Genomic DNA, 18487 nt, shown 5'->3' on the forward strand with positions numbered 1-18487 from the left:
TTTTTACCCCCAAATAAATCCAGTTTCTCTCCAGAGCTTTCTGACATGTGAAGTCAAGAAATGCAACTTCTGGGTGGATTGGTGGGCAGCTTGCTCCTTCTGGCCCCGTTCATTCATTTGCAAAGGAGCCAGGCACTGTGTTTGGCTCGAAACAGACCCAGTGCCTCCCTCACCGCGTGTCTGTGAGCTTAGAGTGTCATGGAGAAGACAGACAGCGAACAAACCAACAAATAGACAAGAAAGATAATTTCAGATGCCACTAAGGGCCTTGAAGATAATAAAACAGGGGACAGTGGCAGAGGGTGAATGAGAGAGCGGGCTACCTAGAGAGTCTGGAAAGGTCTCTCGGGAGATCGTAGCAGGAGGTCAGTTCATTTATTTTCAGACTTTGTTAGAAGTTCTGCAGTTGGGTGGTGGTGCTCAGTGACCCCCACCCTCACCCCCCGCACTGGGGGCAGGCCCTCAGGATCCCCGGTTCCCAACTTCCCCAGGTCTTTCCCTGGCCCAGGAAGGCCCTACCGGTCCAGTCCTCCCAGTTGTCCCAGTTTCCCCCTCAGTGTCTGCTTGTGCGTCTTACTCACATCCTCCGAGGAGAGGCCTCAGTATCCAGCCCTCAGGATGTGGAGAGCTGCAAATAGCATGCACAGCTGCAGCTGGAGGTAGCTGCCGGGAAGCCAGCCAGCCACGGCCACGGCAGGAGCCAGGCCGGGAAGCCAGCCAGCCACGGCCACGGCGGGAGCCAGGCCGGGAGCCAGGCCGGCCACGGGCCTCCTCACGCCCTTGCGAGCAGCCTAGCAGAGCCCGCCAGGCTTTGGGCCAACCCACCAGTGCAGATTATGGCTTTTATTTTCTGATTTGTGCACGCGAGATGATGGAAGGCAGGCGAAGAAGAAAAGAAACGTGTGCCCTGAAACGTTTTCTGTTTATCTTCAACACGGACCCAGAGGTCGCTCAGCACCAAGAGTGAACACTTTTGTACAAGGTGAAGGGGGACAGGTCTAAGGACAGCCGATTAACAGGGAACCGGGGATCAAATCCAACCCTCTGTGTTCTTGGTGCACGGTCTTTTCCTCAGGACTTGTCCAGTCTTTTTACATTATCACCTTAAAATATTTTCCACCTGAGTTTTCCCGGAGTTTCAAGACTCGCAGTCTCCTCTCGCCGTATTCCTGAACTCCAAAATCTAAGTCTGATTTATAAGGCATCATGGGAAATTTGTCTTTAAAGAAGGAAGCCTACGAGGAAATGAAAACAGACCCCCTCGGTCTGCCGCGCACGGTCAGAGCAGAGTCGGGCCCAGTCACGCACAGCCCCCGTCGGCCTGCCCCACAGGAAAGTGGGAGAGGGGACGTTCGGGAAGCCGAGCATCGTTGGTACCCAGGCCCTTGACCTTCTCCAAGGCTGGTGCACATTTGCACGGGTGTGTAGCTCTGCCCAACAACAGGAGGCCCCCTGGCAGCTCCGAGCTGGACCCCGCTTGCCCCCCCTCCGTGGGACCTACCCTTCGGGGAGGACGGGGACCGCTTCCTCCGAGGCCCTGCCTGGCGCTGGAGGGGAGTCCCAGTCCCTTCAGGTGCCTTGGCAGGGTGGCGGGAGGCCCGGGTGTGAGCTGTCCGGCCAGCCTGGGTTGGGCAGTGGCCTGGTGGGATGCAGGACAGAGCCCTCCCGCCCTCCGCCCGGCTGGGGGCTGTGCTGGGTGTGCGGGACGCCTCCGAAGGAGAAATCCTGCCCTCCTTGAGGTCAGTGGGCTGAAGAAGAAGTGCGACCGAGATTGGCCCAGATTCTGCTCTGACCATCAGCCTTGTCCTGGGGGAGCTTCTCGGGGCAGTTTTAGCTCCTCTCTCCGCTTTTATGTGAAAAGGAGAAATAAGACATAATTCAGAAATGAGTGTAACAGCCCCGTAATCGTCACAGGAAACTGCTGCAAATATCCATGACTTCATATGTATTTTCATCTTCCTTTCTTCCTTTTGTTTTGTTTTTCATTATGCAACAAAAAACATTGATGTTCATCATCTAAATGTTAAGCATTTAGATGCTGGTATTTAACACACGTTCCTTAGGGCACCTACCTAAAAAAAAAAAAAAACCCAAAAAACCCCAAACAACTTTTTAAATAAACTCTTGCTGGTTGAGAGGCCACCACGGAAGACTTTATGAAATAACAAGATTTGCCATGAATGGGAAGTCCCATTACAGTCGGACTGTTTTCCAATTAAATTTTAAACCCACTTTAGCAAATGCGTCTGTTTCCTCCAGGTGGGAGTTTTGTTTCAGGTTTCCGCAGGCTGCCTAAGAGTGCTTGAAGTATGCCCCAAACTCCCCTGAGAGAGCGGGAGAGCGCAGTGTGGAACATTAACTTTTCTGCCTGTTATATCCATAAAGCCAGTCCCACCTCTTCCCCAGGGGCATCAGAAATTGCTTTGGTGTGCTGTTTGGAGAGGCCTCGGCATTCAGAAACGAAGAAAAGTGAAATAACCCAATGCCCCAAAGAGATAAGGTAGTGAAGTCCAAAGACCTAAAGAAATAGAGTTTTAAGTGACTGGTTTTAAAAAACAATTCAAGCACAGTCACACCCTGCGTTGGTGCTGGCCCTCCTGTGGCCACGTGCTAGCTGGGTATCCTTGGGCAAATATTTGACCTCCTGTGCCTCAACTTCTCCACTTGTAAAATGGGCATAATAATCGTATCGATTTCATAAGGCTTCACTGGCATGCCTGAAAATTTGGTAAAAGAATCCACGTAGGGGCGCCTGGGTGGCTCAGTCCGTTAAGCATCTGCCTTCGGCTCAGGTCATGACCCCAGGGTCCTGGGATCGAGTCCCGCATCGGGCTCCTTACTCAGCGGGGAGCCTGCTTCTCCCTCTGCTTGCTGTTATCCCTGCTTGTGCTCACACTCACACGCTCTCTTGCTCTCTCTCCCTGACAAAAAAAAAAAAGAATCCATATACTATGCCTGGCACGGTGCTTGGCACTTAGAACTCAGTGAATAGTTAGCTATTTAATAATAATAATAACCAATGTATAATAATAACAATAACAAATTATATAATAATGACAATGATATAATAAATAAGAATAACAAATGATATAATAAATAAGAGTAACAAATGATATAATAATAGTAATAAATAATAAATAATAATATTTTTAAAAATAATGATAACAAATGATATAACAAGTTATTAGCTTATAATAAATAAATACTTTTATATTACTACCTAGTCCCATTCTTTTCTCCTTCTCCAGCTTGGGCTTCACCTTCAGGCCAAACATAGTGCAGTGGCTTCATTCTTAATTATTTGAACTTGATGTCAGGCTGTCCCAATCACCCGGGCTCCTTACAAAGGTACAGATATTTGTGTTTCCCCCCCAAGATTCTGACTTAATTGATCTTGGGTGTGGCCTGGGCTTTGGAAGTTTCCGAAACTCCCCCAGGTGACTCTAAGGTACAGCCAAGTTTGGAAACCAGGACTTTTTGGTGTTGTCCTACTCAAAAAGGCAAACAGATGTGCATAGTCTAAATCAAATTAAAGCGGCATGTCTTATGAGCTAATAATGTGACTCATTTTGCTGCATTAGCCATTCAAATCAGCCCATCAATCTGACTTATTTTTTCACTGAATTCATAAGTTTTGACTGATTTGACCAATTAATTCAGTAAAAAGTTTGATTCATTATAATTATATGGCCATAGCCTCAAGTAAATTGAATTTTCTGGGAACCAGCTATGATGGAGTGGGTATTTGGAATCTTTTAGATGATACATCACCACAGAAGTTCACATTATTTAATTCCATTCTATACATTTGCTAAGATACTGGATATTAAATAAAAATGCTGATAGTTCTGGATTGATTTGACCAATTCATTTAATAAAAATTTGATTTTTCAAACTCCTGTAGCCATAGCCTAAAGAAAATTGGATTTGTTGGGGACGAGCTAGGATTTTAAGTGTAATTTAGAATATAAATCACTACAGGAGTACACATTATTTAATTCCATCCTGCACATTTGCTAACCAACTGGATGTTAAATCAAAATGCTGATAGTTGGAACGAGATTAATGTTGTCTCATCCCTTTGATCTCGTCCTGGGGGCCTTTGAAGGCATGTAGGTTGCTATTGGATTTGTACACTGCTGCCTGTGTATTATTAACCTCTTTAAAAAATTAATTAGCGTGTTGGTCTTCTTAGCGCTTTGGTCATACTGATCCATCAGATGGATCATGAGTGGGTTAGCGCTGGCAGCCTCTGTCAACATCCTGTCAACATTTTCCGTTACAGGCACCAAATGCTAGATTCAAAAAAGCCCCTGAACCTCGTATCCCAGAAATTTTGCATCTGGCCGTGAACCTGGAGCATCATGATCTCTGGAACTAGCAGGGCAGACCAAGCCACTCTGGGATGCACCCACAGTTGGACAAAACCAAATTCAACAACCACTTGTCTCCAAGTATTTATATTTATTTTTTTTTAAAGATTTTATTTATTCATTTGAGACACAGAGATACAGACAGAGAGAGAGAGAAAGCATGAGCAGGGAGAGGCAGAGGGAGAGGGAGAAGCAGGGTCCTCGCTGAGCCAGGAGCCCAATGTGGGGTCGATCCCAGGATCCTGGGATCATGACCTGAGCTGAAGGCAGATGCTTAACCATCTGAGCCAGCCAGGCACCCCTCCAAGTATTTATATTTAAAGCAGAAAACAATTAAGTTAAAAATCCGGCAGTTTTTTGTATATGGCCTACTTCCCCCACTGCAGAACAAGTTAGTTGTTTGTTAGAGGATTTATTTGTAAGGTGCTCAGGAATGACATCATTACAAAAGGAGGGCACAGGAAAAGTCTTTTAAAATTTCCTTTCTTGGGGGCCCTGGGTGGCTCAATCGGTTAAGTGTCCCCACGCCCTGCATCGGGCTTTCTACTAGGCTGGAATGGGGGGGGGGGGGAGGGGGGGCAAGCTTCTCCCTCTCCCTCTGCACCTCTGCCTGTTTGTGCACTCTCTCTCTCTGTCAAATAAATAAATAAAATATTTTTAAAATAAAAAAATAAATAATAAAATTTCCTTTCTGATAGTTTTATGAAAAAAGGAATTTTGGCTAAAGAGTGAATAAAAGAAAATTCATGGTGGTCAAACGGGTAAGATGGAATGAGTATTTAGTAAGTGCCTGTTATGTGCTGGGCTCTTTCTGTACATGATCTCCTTTAATCCTTATAACAACCCCTCAAAATAGATCAGTCCCAATTCATAGATAGGGTAACTGAGGTTCAGAGAGATTAATTAACTTGCTCAAAACTGCACAGCGTGAAGTCACAAAAATAGGATCTGAACCCGAGTCAACCTGCCCCAGACCCCACCCTATGTGTCAGGGTGACTGATGCTCCTGGTTTACCCAGGATTGATTTCCCAGAACATGGAACTAGGTTTTAAAGTCATGACAGTCCCTGGAAAACCAGAACAAGTTGGTTACTCTACTTGGTAACCAGAGGTTACCCTTAACCAGCCAGCCGGATTTCAGGCCCTACACCTGCCCCTGGTGGGAAGCACACATAGGAGGCCCGGCTCCCTCCCTTATTTCAGAAAATAACATATCCGACCATATTACATTTCCAAGTTAATGGCACTTCTAGACAAATTACTGTATCCTTAGATCATGTAGGTGATGGGTCAGCAAACGTGCCCCTGAAGGGCCTTTCTTTTATTTCGTGGGTCACAGGGTCTTTGTCACAACCACTCAACTCTGCCATTGTAGAGGGGGGCAACCACGGACAATACAAACACGGACAGGCAGGGCTGTGTTCCCAGAAAACTTCAGTTACCGAAACCAGAGGTGGGCAGGATTGGGCCCACGGATAGTTTGTCCAACCCTGATGTAGATTATTTGTAAAGAATCCTTTGCGGAGATCATGCATTTTTGAAGAAGAATTATTTCTGGAAGTTACTTTAATTGGGGTAGGGCCAGTGGGCTGTTGGGAGCTGTCTTTGGACCAGCCTACTGGGCAGTTAGCTGTGCCTGTTGGCGGAGGATCAAATTTGACTTTTCTGATCCTACCCCGAAAGCCCTTAGCGTGTGGCTGTGGGAAGGAGCAGCATGGTATCTCCCATCACAGATTTATTTTTTATTTTTTAAAGATTTTATTTATTTCTTTGTCAGAGAGAGAGAGCACAAGGGGCAAGGAGAGGCAGAGGGAGAAGCAGGCTCCCCGCTGAGCAAGACGAGGGACTCCATCCCAGGACCCTGGGATCATGACCTGAGCTGAAGGCGGATGCTTAAGGACTGAGCCACCCAGGCGCCCCTCCCATCACAAATTTATATCCCTTCCTTGTCACATTCATTGCTCTGTTGCCTTTTCAGCTTCTATTTCCAAACACCATTTAAAGTCATTCCTATTGTACTCACTCCATGTAACTTCAGATACACTCATTTGCTTCAATACAGCATTTTCTTTCTCACTTGGGCGAGGAAAATACTATGAGATTATCCTATACTGAAAAGCAAATACCACTTTACCCCTACAGCAGCCTCTGCCATCCCCACATTCATTCCTGTGTGCCTTCCTCCACTCCCAGGGTACTCAGAGAGCACTCACTCTTCTGCACAGTGGGAAATCACAAAACTAGGATTGGAGGGGTCCCTCAAGGTGCAGGAGGGAGGGGCCCCTCAAGACCCCATGCCCTAAACACAGATATGCCCCAAAGAGGAGAAGTGTACAACCAACATATCCTCAACTGGGACAGGAATAGCGGGCATGGTTTGAGGACACGGGTGGGGTGGGGAGGAGATGTAAATTTGGGGGGCAAAGAGCAACTGGGAAGGCTTGGGCTCAGGATAAGCCATGCCGAGAGGTGGCTGCTACATAGATTAGCTCAGCAAGAGAAGAGGCAGGTGCTCAGCCTTTGGAGACAGCTAGGGGTCCTGAGGACGATATCACTGTTAAAGCAGGCAGAAGCCTGTGTGCTCTCAAGCAGGAGACCCACGGACAGTGATGAAAGTTCTGCTATAGGCAGGGGGTCCTACTGGTGTCCAGGCAGCTGGAGCCAGGAGACGGGGACCAAGTGTGGCAGTTGAAATGGACGGTAAGGGACTGGGTCCCAAAACATTCCCCAGGAATCAGGACTTCGATGGTAGTGCGGCTAATTCCAGAAAAATGGGAAAGAGGTGATGCTTATTTATGAAGATGACTTCAAGTTTTAGCCTGAAAACCAGCGATATCGTCATGCCCCTTGAATACAATTGTTCTCTGGGCAAGTAGGTGAGAGATTCCTGTGCAGATTTCTTTTTTTGTTTTTTAAGTAAGCTCTAAAAAACATAGAACGCGTCATGAATTTGCATATCATCCTTGGGCAGGGGCCACGCTAATTTTCCCTGTATCATTCTGATTTTAATATAGGTGTGGCCAAAGTGAGCGCCCTGTGCAGATTTTATGTAGAAGTCTACAGAGATGATAGCTGAGCCAGGGAAGGGGTTCCCTATGCTTTTTTTGGCCATTTATTTCCTTAATGGCCCCTGCCTAAACTCTTTCTTGTTTGGCTGAAGAGAAACATATTAGAACTATTGTCTCCTCTGAGGTCCTCTGGCTGCCTCCTGCACGAACTTGCAGACAACCTCCACATCGGACACTTCTCCATGAATGCTAGGTTCTCCAAATCATGGCTTTGGAGTTAACCTGTAAACCGCCTCAATCATCAGCTCTGCCGAGGGTGGGTTCTGACACCTGGTTTTCATTACTTGGGCATTGCTCAATCCTGGCCACACCAGTCGCCGGACTGGTAATCCGTAAGCTTGCACTTGACTCGGGACAACTGAATAGAGCTGCTTCTAACCCTAAAAGAGAATCATTCAAAGAAGGCATTACAATGATTAAGAATACATAAACACACACACACACACACACACAAAGAATACGTAAACACATATTAGATAAATATTTAGATAATGCATGCTTTAAGAGAAGCACTATTTCGATTTAATGATAAAAGCAGAATCAACTACGCACCTGAAAACACTTCATAATTGTTTAGTTTATCAATTTAACCCAGTGAATTCAATTTTCCAATCTTACACTTGTAAGGAAGGCATTAATATTGAAGATTATAGTGATATCCAGTAGAGGAGAATATAGTAATAAATAATTTAGCTTCTTTATGCTTCAGTCGCTTTCCTAAATTACTTATGAAACAGCAACAAATACTACTGGTGCTGTTGGGAAAGCCAACATTATCCATTTCTTATTTAACAATGGAGTCATTAAAAAAGAGAGAGAGAGAAGGGAGGCTGGGAGGGAGAAACTCATTATTGTATTAAATACAGATCCTAGTATCTTGAGAAGCTGCGTGTTTGGTTTGGCTGAAGAATATCAAAAGCCACTAGGCAAGAAAAGGACATTTGTTGTAGCCAAAGTAAACCGTTTTTATTTGTTTTCCATATGCAAGCATATGAGTAGAACCCAGCATATTTTAGATTTGTACATTTCGGGGAACATGTAGACTTTTAATCATCATAACATGAACCACGTCCCTTCTGCTACTTAATGTTTCATAACTGGGAGTGCTGCATGAGCAAAGCATGTGGAAATTAGGAATCCTATGACATTTCAGTACTCGTGTGGATTTTGGCAGGGCCCAGACCCAAAGAAGCACACCTGAATTGTCTCCGGTATGTGAAAATTTATTCTATAACTGTTTCCAGAACATGTGATTCAAATATCATAGTGACTTATCAAATATATCCTTCATCGCCAGGAAAATTTTCCTTGAGCCTTATTGACATTTTTTTTTCTGATCTCACTCGAGATGGTCATGTTTCCCACCCTCCATAAGCTCCAAGATTTTCCCTCCCTCTCCAAAAGAGGAGAGTTTTTTGGAGACAAAACCCCTACCCCTAGATATGAGCATGATCAAATGCATGCATTTCTAGAGAGGCCTTTAACCAAAGATCAAAAAAATTGAGGGTGCTTTTTTTGAAATATTATTTCCCACACTCTAACAGTTATGCCTACCAGACAAGATGTTCGCAATAAACTTTACAAACTTCCATATTTTGAGAACTCAATTGTGAGTGTTAAGATGGAAATAGAAGAAATTAATTAAAAAAGAAGTTACTGATAATGTAAATAAAGCCTTTAACACATAATATGTGCTCAATAAATATAATGTTAGCTATTGTAACTTTATTATTTGGGATATTCACAATTAATGACAAATGGTAGCATGTATATACATAATTATAAATGTACACACGGATTTATGTATATAATGGGTATGTATAAACAGAGAAGTGCCTAATTGCCAAAAATAATCTTTGCTTGTGAATTAATTCATTGCCATTTGCTGTTTGTTTTCCTGTTGAGAGCTGGAAAGGAGAACACAAGCGGAGGTGTGAAATGACTCATTTATTTCAGTGAATTATTAACCCAGAAGCCTAGCCACAATTATTCTAATCAGAGTGTTCAAGCAACTCTGACCACTGAGGAAAGACCTAATCAATGAATTAAAATCACAAAACATGCTGCCCAGTGTCACCCTTATCAGCGAATAATAAAATGTTAGGATCAGAAGGTTCTTTAGAAACAAATCTTGAGAGACTCATAAATATAGAGCACAAACTGAAGGTTGATAGAGGGAGTCGGGTGCAGGGGATGGGCTAGATGGGGGATGGGCATTAAGGAGGGCACTTGTTAGGAAGAGCACTGGCGTTGTGTGTAAAATGATGAACCCCTGAACTCTACTCCTGAAACCAACATTGAACTGTATGTCAACTAACTAGAATTTAAATTAAAAAAAAAAAAAAAAAAGGCCATCAATGTCATCCAGCACAATGCCTTCATCTTACAAGTGAGGAATCTGGGGCCCAAAGAGGTAGGGTGATTGGCCAGAGCACATGGTCAGCATCAGAGGGGTCATTCCAACACTGGACTTTTGCCTCCATATCCAGGCTCTGCTGGGTCTCATTATCTGTAAGGCATTTCTCCTCCTCTAAAAAAAACCCACATCTATCTGATCACACAGAGTCTGTGTGAAGCCATTACAGCTGGATTTGCCTCCTTGGCCTCTTGTGGATGACGGCCTTATAAGCCTCTCAGATACGGAGAAGATGGATTATGATTTAAGATCGTTGAACCGAAGGGGACCCAACAAGTATCCCTTTAACTGCACCTTTTCTGATCTGCTGTCGTCGATATCCAGGATATATGGATGCACAGTAATATCACCTCACTTTAGGATTAAAACATCCATTATTTTACTTTTGTTTTCCAAGTGTTTTTTTTAAATGAGGTCTTTGTTGTTTATTTTTAAGATTTTATTTATTTATTTGACAGAGAGACAGCGAGAGAGGGAACACAAGCAGGGGGAGCGGGAGAGGGAGAAGCAGGCTTCCCGCGGAGCAGGGAGCCTGATGTGGGGCTGGATCCCAGGACCTTGTGATCATGACCTGAGCCGAAGGCAGACGCTTAATGACTGAGCCACCCAGGCGCCCCTTAAATGAGGTCTTTGAAATAGGTCACAGGAATCTCTTTCTTATATCTAGACCCAGCATTTTTTAAATATTTAATTTAATTTTGTTTTATTTTATTAAGTAGGCTCCACACCCAGCACAGAGCCCATTGCAGGGCCTGAACTCACGACCCTGAGATCAAGACCTGAGCTGAGCTCAAGTGTCGGACGCTTAACCTACTAACCCAGGTGCCCCTAGACACAATGTTTTTAGTGAGAATTATTGATGAGTTGAAGAGATCACTTGTCCCTAATTCCAATGTTTGGAATGCATGGTCCGGTTGGGGAAATTAGCTTAAAATCACACGTGCAGAATCCACAATGGAGTATGGGCTGGAGGTTCCTGAAGGCAGGATTTGGGTCGCCTTTATGTTTCTATCTCCAGCACTAAGCACAGAGCTTGGTATATTGTAGGTGCTCAATAAAGTTTGTTGGACAAATTAATGAAAGAAGAAGCAAATTCAATTTCTGGTTCTCCACACTTTCCATGGCAATAGAAGAGTAGCTTCACCTGGGGGCAGGCATTTGTGCTTTCTGAAGTTGCTTTTCCCAAGCTTGATGGGCTGGTGGCTACTCCGGTGAGACCAAAAAACCAGCCAACCAGACACAGAAAACCAAACACTCTTTCAAGACTTTTCCATCTGCTTCTGGAAGCCACTGCAAAGCATATTTCCATGCCTAAAGGGGCATCCTTGAACACTAGTGGATGACCTGGGAATGGACCCCAGCACCCCTCTACTTCCTTCAGAATGCTGTGCTATTCGGAAAAGCCGGCCTCTGTCTTCGGTTCGCATTGGAGACCAGTTGAGCAGGCCCAGCCATGGCAAAGCTCACATCCAAGTTTCTCGCCTTAGTGGGTTTGTGTGTCGTATGGTATTCCCATGAAGAAGAAATGAACACTTGTTTCCTTACTGACATTTAAAACAATTCCACTTTGGGGCATCTGGGTGGCTCAGTCGGTTAAGGCGTCTGACTCTTTTTCGGCCTGGGTCTTTGATCTCTGTGTCGTGGGCTCGAGCCCCGCGTTGGGGTCTATGCTTGGTGCAGAGTCTGCTTGGGACTCTCTTTCTCTCTCTGCCCCTCCCCACTGTGTGCGTGCTTGCTCTCTCTCTCTCCCTGCCTCTCAAAATAAACAAATCTTTTAAAAAAAGAATTAAACAATTCCTCTTTAGCGAAGTCTTTGCCTCTCTGTCATTAGAATCCCAGCCAGCCTGACTTCTGATTAAATTTCTCCATGAAGTGGTGGAAGATGCTTCACAGTGTGTGCTGCTTGAAAGATGGCCATTCAGACAGCCATGTGTTGTGAAACTATTTTGTGCATGTGGCCCGCTCGTCGGGAAAGGCATTCCAGCACAGAGTATATGTGTGTGTCAGGGCTGGCAAGAGACCACGCCAGGGCATGAATATGTATGTTTTAAGGAAGGAGCAACAGTTGAGAATGGACGAAAGACATAGCCTGGGCACCCTCCCAACGCCTATAATTACACCACCAACCCTCCTTTAGGGAAAGCTCAGTTCTGCTCATTTTCAGAGAGGTGAAATTGGCATCCAAAGACGTGTTTTTGCGATTTGAACACTGAGGTCCCTTTATGTAAGCATCAGCAATAAAACATCTTTATGTGGACCACATTTTCTTTCCCAGAGACATGAGAAAAGAACAGGACTTGCCTCGTAGGCCTAAAAAGAACACTCTGCTTCCTTCCTTAAAACCTTCAACTGTGTTTTTCTACCTTTCGTTTTGAGTTATAGAAAGATGGATATTTTTGTCCCTGAGCCAAGAAGCCTCTGTGCCCTGTGTCTTTCACACAGCGCCTGCATTTCACAAAAAAAAGAAATGTTTTTTACCTGATTTTTTTCCTGTGGCATTTAAAAAATCTGCACTGGACTTTGCCACGTTCATTTTTTCCATCCCAAAGGCACCAGTGTGAGTTGGTGGGAGGAAAAACATTAACTTCACCGAAGCTTGGAGAGAGGTCAGCGGACATGTCCGGAATCACACGGTGACTCAGAATACCTGCCTGCCTGAGCACTCTCTGAATCAGTCTGAAGGCTGGCCCTTTAAACAGCAGGAGATATTTACTCATTCTGGAAGTCTCTTCGGCTGTGTTTTTAAATGGTCACCATCTAGTTTAAGGGGGGGGGAGAAATCACTTCATTTTCACTTACGATCCCAAGTCAACAAAGCGAAAATAAAAATATATTCAAAAAAGTTTGTAGAAAGGTTCTCTCATGACAAATCTATCATCGGTTATGATTAAGCTAGAAAAGTCTACTTGGAAGATGTCTCAAGCTTTAGAAGTTGACTTCATGGAGTAGGTCTGCACCCTCATGACCAACCCCATCCCCATCCCAACAGCGCCACTGTGAGCAAAACACCCCGAATGGTAAGACCCACATCTGAGCCCACTTGACACTTTACACTTTTTCTTATGTTTGGGAAAAAGCTGACTTTCCAAGTTTCTGGTAGCCACTTTTTTGGTATTTACCTAGTACTACAGAAAAAAATGTTAGAGAATTAAGAGAACAAAAAGGCTATTTATTTATTTATTTTTAAAGACTTCATTTCTTTATTTGAGGGAGAGCGAGAGAGTTCACAGAGGGAGAAGGAGAAGCAGACTCACCACCAAACGGAGAGCCTGGTGCGGGACTTGATCCCAGAACCCCGAGACCACCACCCGAGCAGAAGGCAGACGCTTAACTGACTGAGCCACCCAGGTGCCCCACAAAAGGCAATTTAAAACCCTTCTTCCACGCTTTAACATTGTGGGATACCACCTTTAGGCCAGTTTTTGTCAATAAATCAACTCATGGCAATTATTGGTTCTAAATTTAAAGTTTCCCCTTTTATGTTCGGCTGTGGTTGAAATTCCTGTTTTCTCTGAATTTGCACCTCTGGTGGGACACGATTCTCTTGTCTCTACTTTGCCCTTTGCATGCCAAACAATCCATTCCTTTAACTCTCCAATCTTTTCCTAGCTCCCTCTGCAGCCCGCTGTAGGACTCCTCTCTGGGACTGCTGTGAGCTTCCCGATTAGGTTCTCTTGGATAGTTTGGAAATCTACCCACACCAGTGGCCCTCACCCTCCAAAATAAAAACAAAGCAACTCACACACGTTCTCCCAGACTAACAGGAGGAGTGGCTCACCGTTCCCGGTTGGCATGTGTCATTTACTTCATATGTATTAGTACACGTAGTCATCTGTGGCTTTCTTTGGCCATCTTGTTGAGCAAACTAAATTCTAAGATAGTCAAAAGTTTAGTAATGTAGCCAGAAAACTCTTAGCCACTGAATATGGCAATGAAATGAAAACATGCCTTTCGAGAAGAAACCGGCTGTGACACTGACCAGAAAAGAAATCTCTAGAGTCCTTGGCAACGTCGGTCGGCAATTGAATGTTGCTCACTGAGACGTATGGGTTTCCTCTAGCTGATGATAATCACAGGAGCTGGTTCTACTGGATGTAAAAATAAAAAAGGGAGCTTGAAGGAAAAGTTTCTTTACAAGGTGAAAGTAAAAGAAGCTAGGCTGATAACAATTTCCATAGATTTTAGATAAGAAAAATTATAGATACCAGTTTCAGTTATTAAAAAGCATGCACTTAAGCCTTTTGATCCCTTAATTAAAGTTCTTGTTCAGAAAATGTGTTCAAATACAACCTTTAGCAGCTCAGTTTCTAAAATAGTATCATAAAAGCAGGAGAGGGAACAAATCTGTATGTATCTGTACTACAGGAGAAATCTTATTGCCAATTACCAAAGGGAAGGGCCGGAGTCCCAGTGTGCCTGTTAAAGTTCGTACTGGAGAGGTACCGGGGAGGAGGGGGGCATGAAATGTCATTAGGGAGAATGAAAGCCTAGGCATGATTTAAAATAAATAAATTAACAAATAAAGCATTTCAGAGCAGCCTAGCAAAACCTGGAGCTGGAGACGCTCCTTTTTTTTTTTTTGTCTGTGAAGTTTGCATTTGTTCCGTTCCCTTTATCAGGGCCATCTGAGCCCCTTGCCCCTCATCTCCTGTTGTCTCCATCTTTGTCCTAAAATCAAGACACCCAAGTTACGGTGTGCATTCCAGGTATCTTGATCACTAAATGTCAGTTCAGCGAGGGGAAACATCCAGTTAAAACAAAAGTAGATTTCTCACAATTATTGTGGCTGGCACAGATCCAAGTTCAGATTTTTCACCCTTACCTGACATCCCTCTCAACCCTCACATATTCACCAGTTGCATGACTGAAGACTAATGCTATGTCTAAATTAAATCGCTTATCTTGAACTTCACAGCCAAAAGTGAAATCCTAGGTGTCTGAATTTGTTCCTCCAAGAATTTCTATTAACCAAGTTCATAGTTCTCAACAGGTAGTCATATAGACTTGGAAAACGACAAAAGACATGAACGGAGAGCCAAAGATGAGGACAGAGGTCAAATATACAAATATACCCATGCAAAGAGATAGAAATAAGATATTTGAGGGCATTTTCACAAGAAGTTGCCTCTTTAGAGAAGAAATTAAAATTAGACTGCTTTACTTGAATTTTCAGACATAACACGCTGCGTAGAGTATTTGGAAAACTGAAATCCCCTCTCATTTTTATGATAAAATTGGACTTGTATTTCCCTAAAACAAGTATTAGACCCAGAGAAGCACAAAGAGCTCAAGAAAGCAGCAAAACATATGTCCCCCAAATCACATATTTAAAGGTAAGATTATCTTTTGCTGATAAATCATTAAAAGTACTACTCAAAATAAGTTATGGAATATGCATGCAAAATAGAGTTATTTTTATATTTGGTGTAAGAAGCTTAAGAAGAATGCAGTATTGCAACAGAGCAAAACAAATGAGAGACTGCGGAGTCACTTAGCTTCTGTCAAGTCTTTCTTTAATACTCCGTGAGAAGAGAATATACAAGCTGCATTTTTAAAAAATTAGCCTGTCGTGGAAGCTTCTGGTGTTTGGAAATGAATGGTCGATCTTGGTTAAAGCCTAGAGGAGATGCAGACCCTTTGATTCAAAATGCAATAGGATATCTGAGAGCTCTCCAGCCACAGAGAGAACCGCCACAGAGCAAGGCTTGTGTAGACCGGGGTTGGGCAAGAAGTCCATCTGGCAGGGAACTAAGGTAGGAGTCAGAACAAACAAGATTGCAGCAAATTTCAGGCTACAGACAGCCATCAAATACACAAGAAGTCCAAACAAGTTGTTTATACGGCCTCGCTTCCCCCATTGGAAGAGAAGTTCACGTGCACAGGGATTTTTCAATTTTGTTCACGATCGCACCCCCAGCTTTTGGAACAGTTCCTGGCTCAAATATTTGATGACTGAGTGAACATCAACTCAGTTACAGAAGATAGATTTGTCAAAGGAAATTAAATTGCACAAATATCTAGTGAGCAGCTAAGTGCAATGGTAAGTGTCCACGAGTAGTAACGGACATACAGCACCGCAATATGACATGGAAATGCACAGTGCTAGGTGGGAGGAGGACAGGCCGGTGGTGGCATCAAGGAGTGTCTTTAGGAAGAACAGCATTGGTAGGAAAGGCTGAAGCCTGGGCCAGGCGGGCTTGGTGCCCAGTTCCCCGAGATCCCTGCACAGAAACCACGTCACCTACTGTGTCCACCATCATATACCTAGTGCTAGCTCAGTGTTCTTCAAGTAGATGCTCAGTCAATGTCTGTGAATTGATGAGCAGGCAATAGGGACCCAGGGAGGGCATGCGATCTAGCTGCAGGTCAGCATGTCGGCCAGGTCCAGCCAGGGAATCGATCCAGTGTTCCATCCACCTCCTTCACTGAATGACCCATAGCCAGCCCGGATCTCAGAGGGTCAGAGTGAAGTCTGAGAACTCCAGTCCCAGAATTAAATATGAAAAGGTGAAACCCCAGGGCTCCACTTAAGACTTCCTGAATCAAAATCCTGGGTGGGGGACCCAGAAACTAGCATTTTAACCAAGTATCCAGGTAAGTCTCCCGCATATCAAAGTTTGGATTCTACCAAAGTAGGATTTTGTAGACAAGTAAACAGATCTAATAAGAATTCTCTCTCAAGTACCCACATTAGTTACTGAAATCCCAAGGGCAAGGAAAACTAATATTTGGGGTGGTTACTGTGGACCAGATACTATTCAAGATGCTGTCACATAGAATAATTTAATATTCAAAAGTCCAAGGTGGTAGTGTTATTACATCTATTTTTAAAGAAACCAGCTCAAGGACAATAAATAACTTGCCTAACGTTGCACAAGTACCGGTGGGAATCCAGACCAGGTTTAATTCCTGAGATCACATGCTCCCTGAGGTCTCACTGCATCTTTTGGAAATGCAGAATCGAGGGAACGGGGACATTCTGTAGAGCTAGTCTTCAAAAAATGTACATAGAATCAGTTACTGATAGGATGAATCTGTCAAGATGAATTTCTGGACATCAAGATTTGAGGTTTTAATTTATACAAGCATTAGGCATGTCTAAATCATCTATGACTTTAATAATCCTAATAAAAAGGTGAGCACTGGGTAAAGTGGTTTTTCTGGGGCGGCACCCGAATACTGAGGTACAAAGGGCAGACAAGTACCTGAAGAGGAAAGGCAGGGGTGAGGAGGGACGGACAGCAGGGGAGATGCATACTGTCCCATCTTACAGACTGCTGGGCTCCAGCCAATAGTGGCCAGGTCTCATTTCAAAGAAAAGCCAAAAGTCCAGCTTTGCGTGTAAATATCCTGATTTTTAAATATAGATAACTAACTGAAACGTTTAAAACACACCTCAAAAGTCAAACAAACAGGTCTGGAAAACAAAATCTCTGGTCTAGAGTATACAAATCCCAGGAAGTTAAGCTACATAGAGTAACTGGGATATTGTTTAGTGTGAAATGGTGTAGATCAGAGACATGTCCGTGCCTTCTGCTTATGAGAAGCTATATCCTAGTTATCACTACTGCTGGTTTAATTCGATAAAACCTGCATTGCTTCATCTTTTGATTTTATACGGGCATATCAGATGTGGCCGGAAGGCCAAATTTTTCTAAAATGACAACCTTATCATTCCGGTTTGGGAGTGACCATCAGTTGGCATTGGCCAATTTTAAATTTGTGATCCCTTGGTTTTCAGCTCATTTTAAAGGCAAATGGAGTAAACTCTGGGGGAAGAACCCTCAGTTTTAGTAAGCCCCCCATACTGCATCTGCTTTACAGTAACTGCATTTGTTGATTTCCTAAGTGGAACTTCTCCGGTACCCAAGCATTGAAGCCCTCGTTTCAGAGCAGAAATTCTCTCCCACACACAGAGACCCAACAATGAGTGATTTACCACATAGGATATGCATTCTAAAACATCAAGCTTACAACAAATGAGTTTTCGTCCCTATTATTATTTAATAATTTTATAATGTTAACTTACGAATGACTATGAACAAGCCAGTGAGTTTTTGTTGTTTCTAACATAGCCACAGTCTTAATAATACTCCACCCTTTCGGTGTTGGCATTGCCTTAGGGGATATTTTCTTATCTATTTTGTGGCAGGGTTAAAAAGATACCTCTCCCTCGGTGCCCTTATGTTTGCAACGTGTATGCATTTATTTCACGTTATCAAGTGAGGCGATGTCCACCGACCCAGGCAGAAACCATCATTAAATCAAGTTCATACAATGTCACAACGTCACCCGTCTAAAGATGTTAAACGCAGCATAGACGCATGAGCGGTGTGAACGGATGAAAAAGGCCCCGAGCCAACAAAAAAAGCCTCCGGGAAGTGAAGTCGGCAGGTTCTAATTTCACTTATTTTCATGGCTATGGTTTTTGTGTGTGTGTGATTGTAGTTTTCCACTATAAAAGCAAAGCGCATCAGAGGAGTCTGGTGGATTTCTGAGCAGAAAAGCCTCCTCTCTCCCGGAAGTGTGACGGAGCCCAGTTCCCGGAGCCGCGCGGCCGCGGGCCACGGGGAAGCGCCCCCGCCCGCCCCCCGCCCGCCGTCGCCGCCCCTGCCGCGGCCGCCACGGCC

The 18487-nt window shown here is 44.0% G+C and overlaps 1 non-coding gene across 1 annotated transcript; it reads right to left on the reverse strand.

The window, feature by feature from the left end:
- Positions 1 to 7299: 7299 nt before the first annotated feature.
- Positions 7300 to 7408, reverse strand: LOC123324425. The gene has a single exon (XR_006539799.1). It is a non-coding gene; the product is annotated as a U6 spliceosomal RNA (small nuclear RNA).
- Between the last annotated feature and the right edge of the window lie 11079 nt (positions 7409 to 18487).

Source organism: Neomonachus schauinslandi, chromosome 3 (assembly GCF_002201575.2).
Source record: "Neomonachus schauinslandi chromosome 3, ASM220157v2, whole genome shotgun sequence".
Lineage (NCBI taxonomy): Eukaryota > Metazoa > Chordata > Mammalia > Carnivora > Phocidae > Neomonachus > Neomonachus schauinslandi.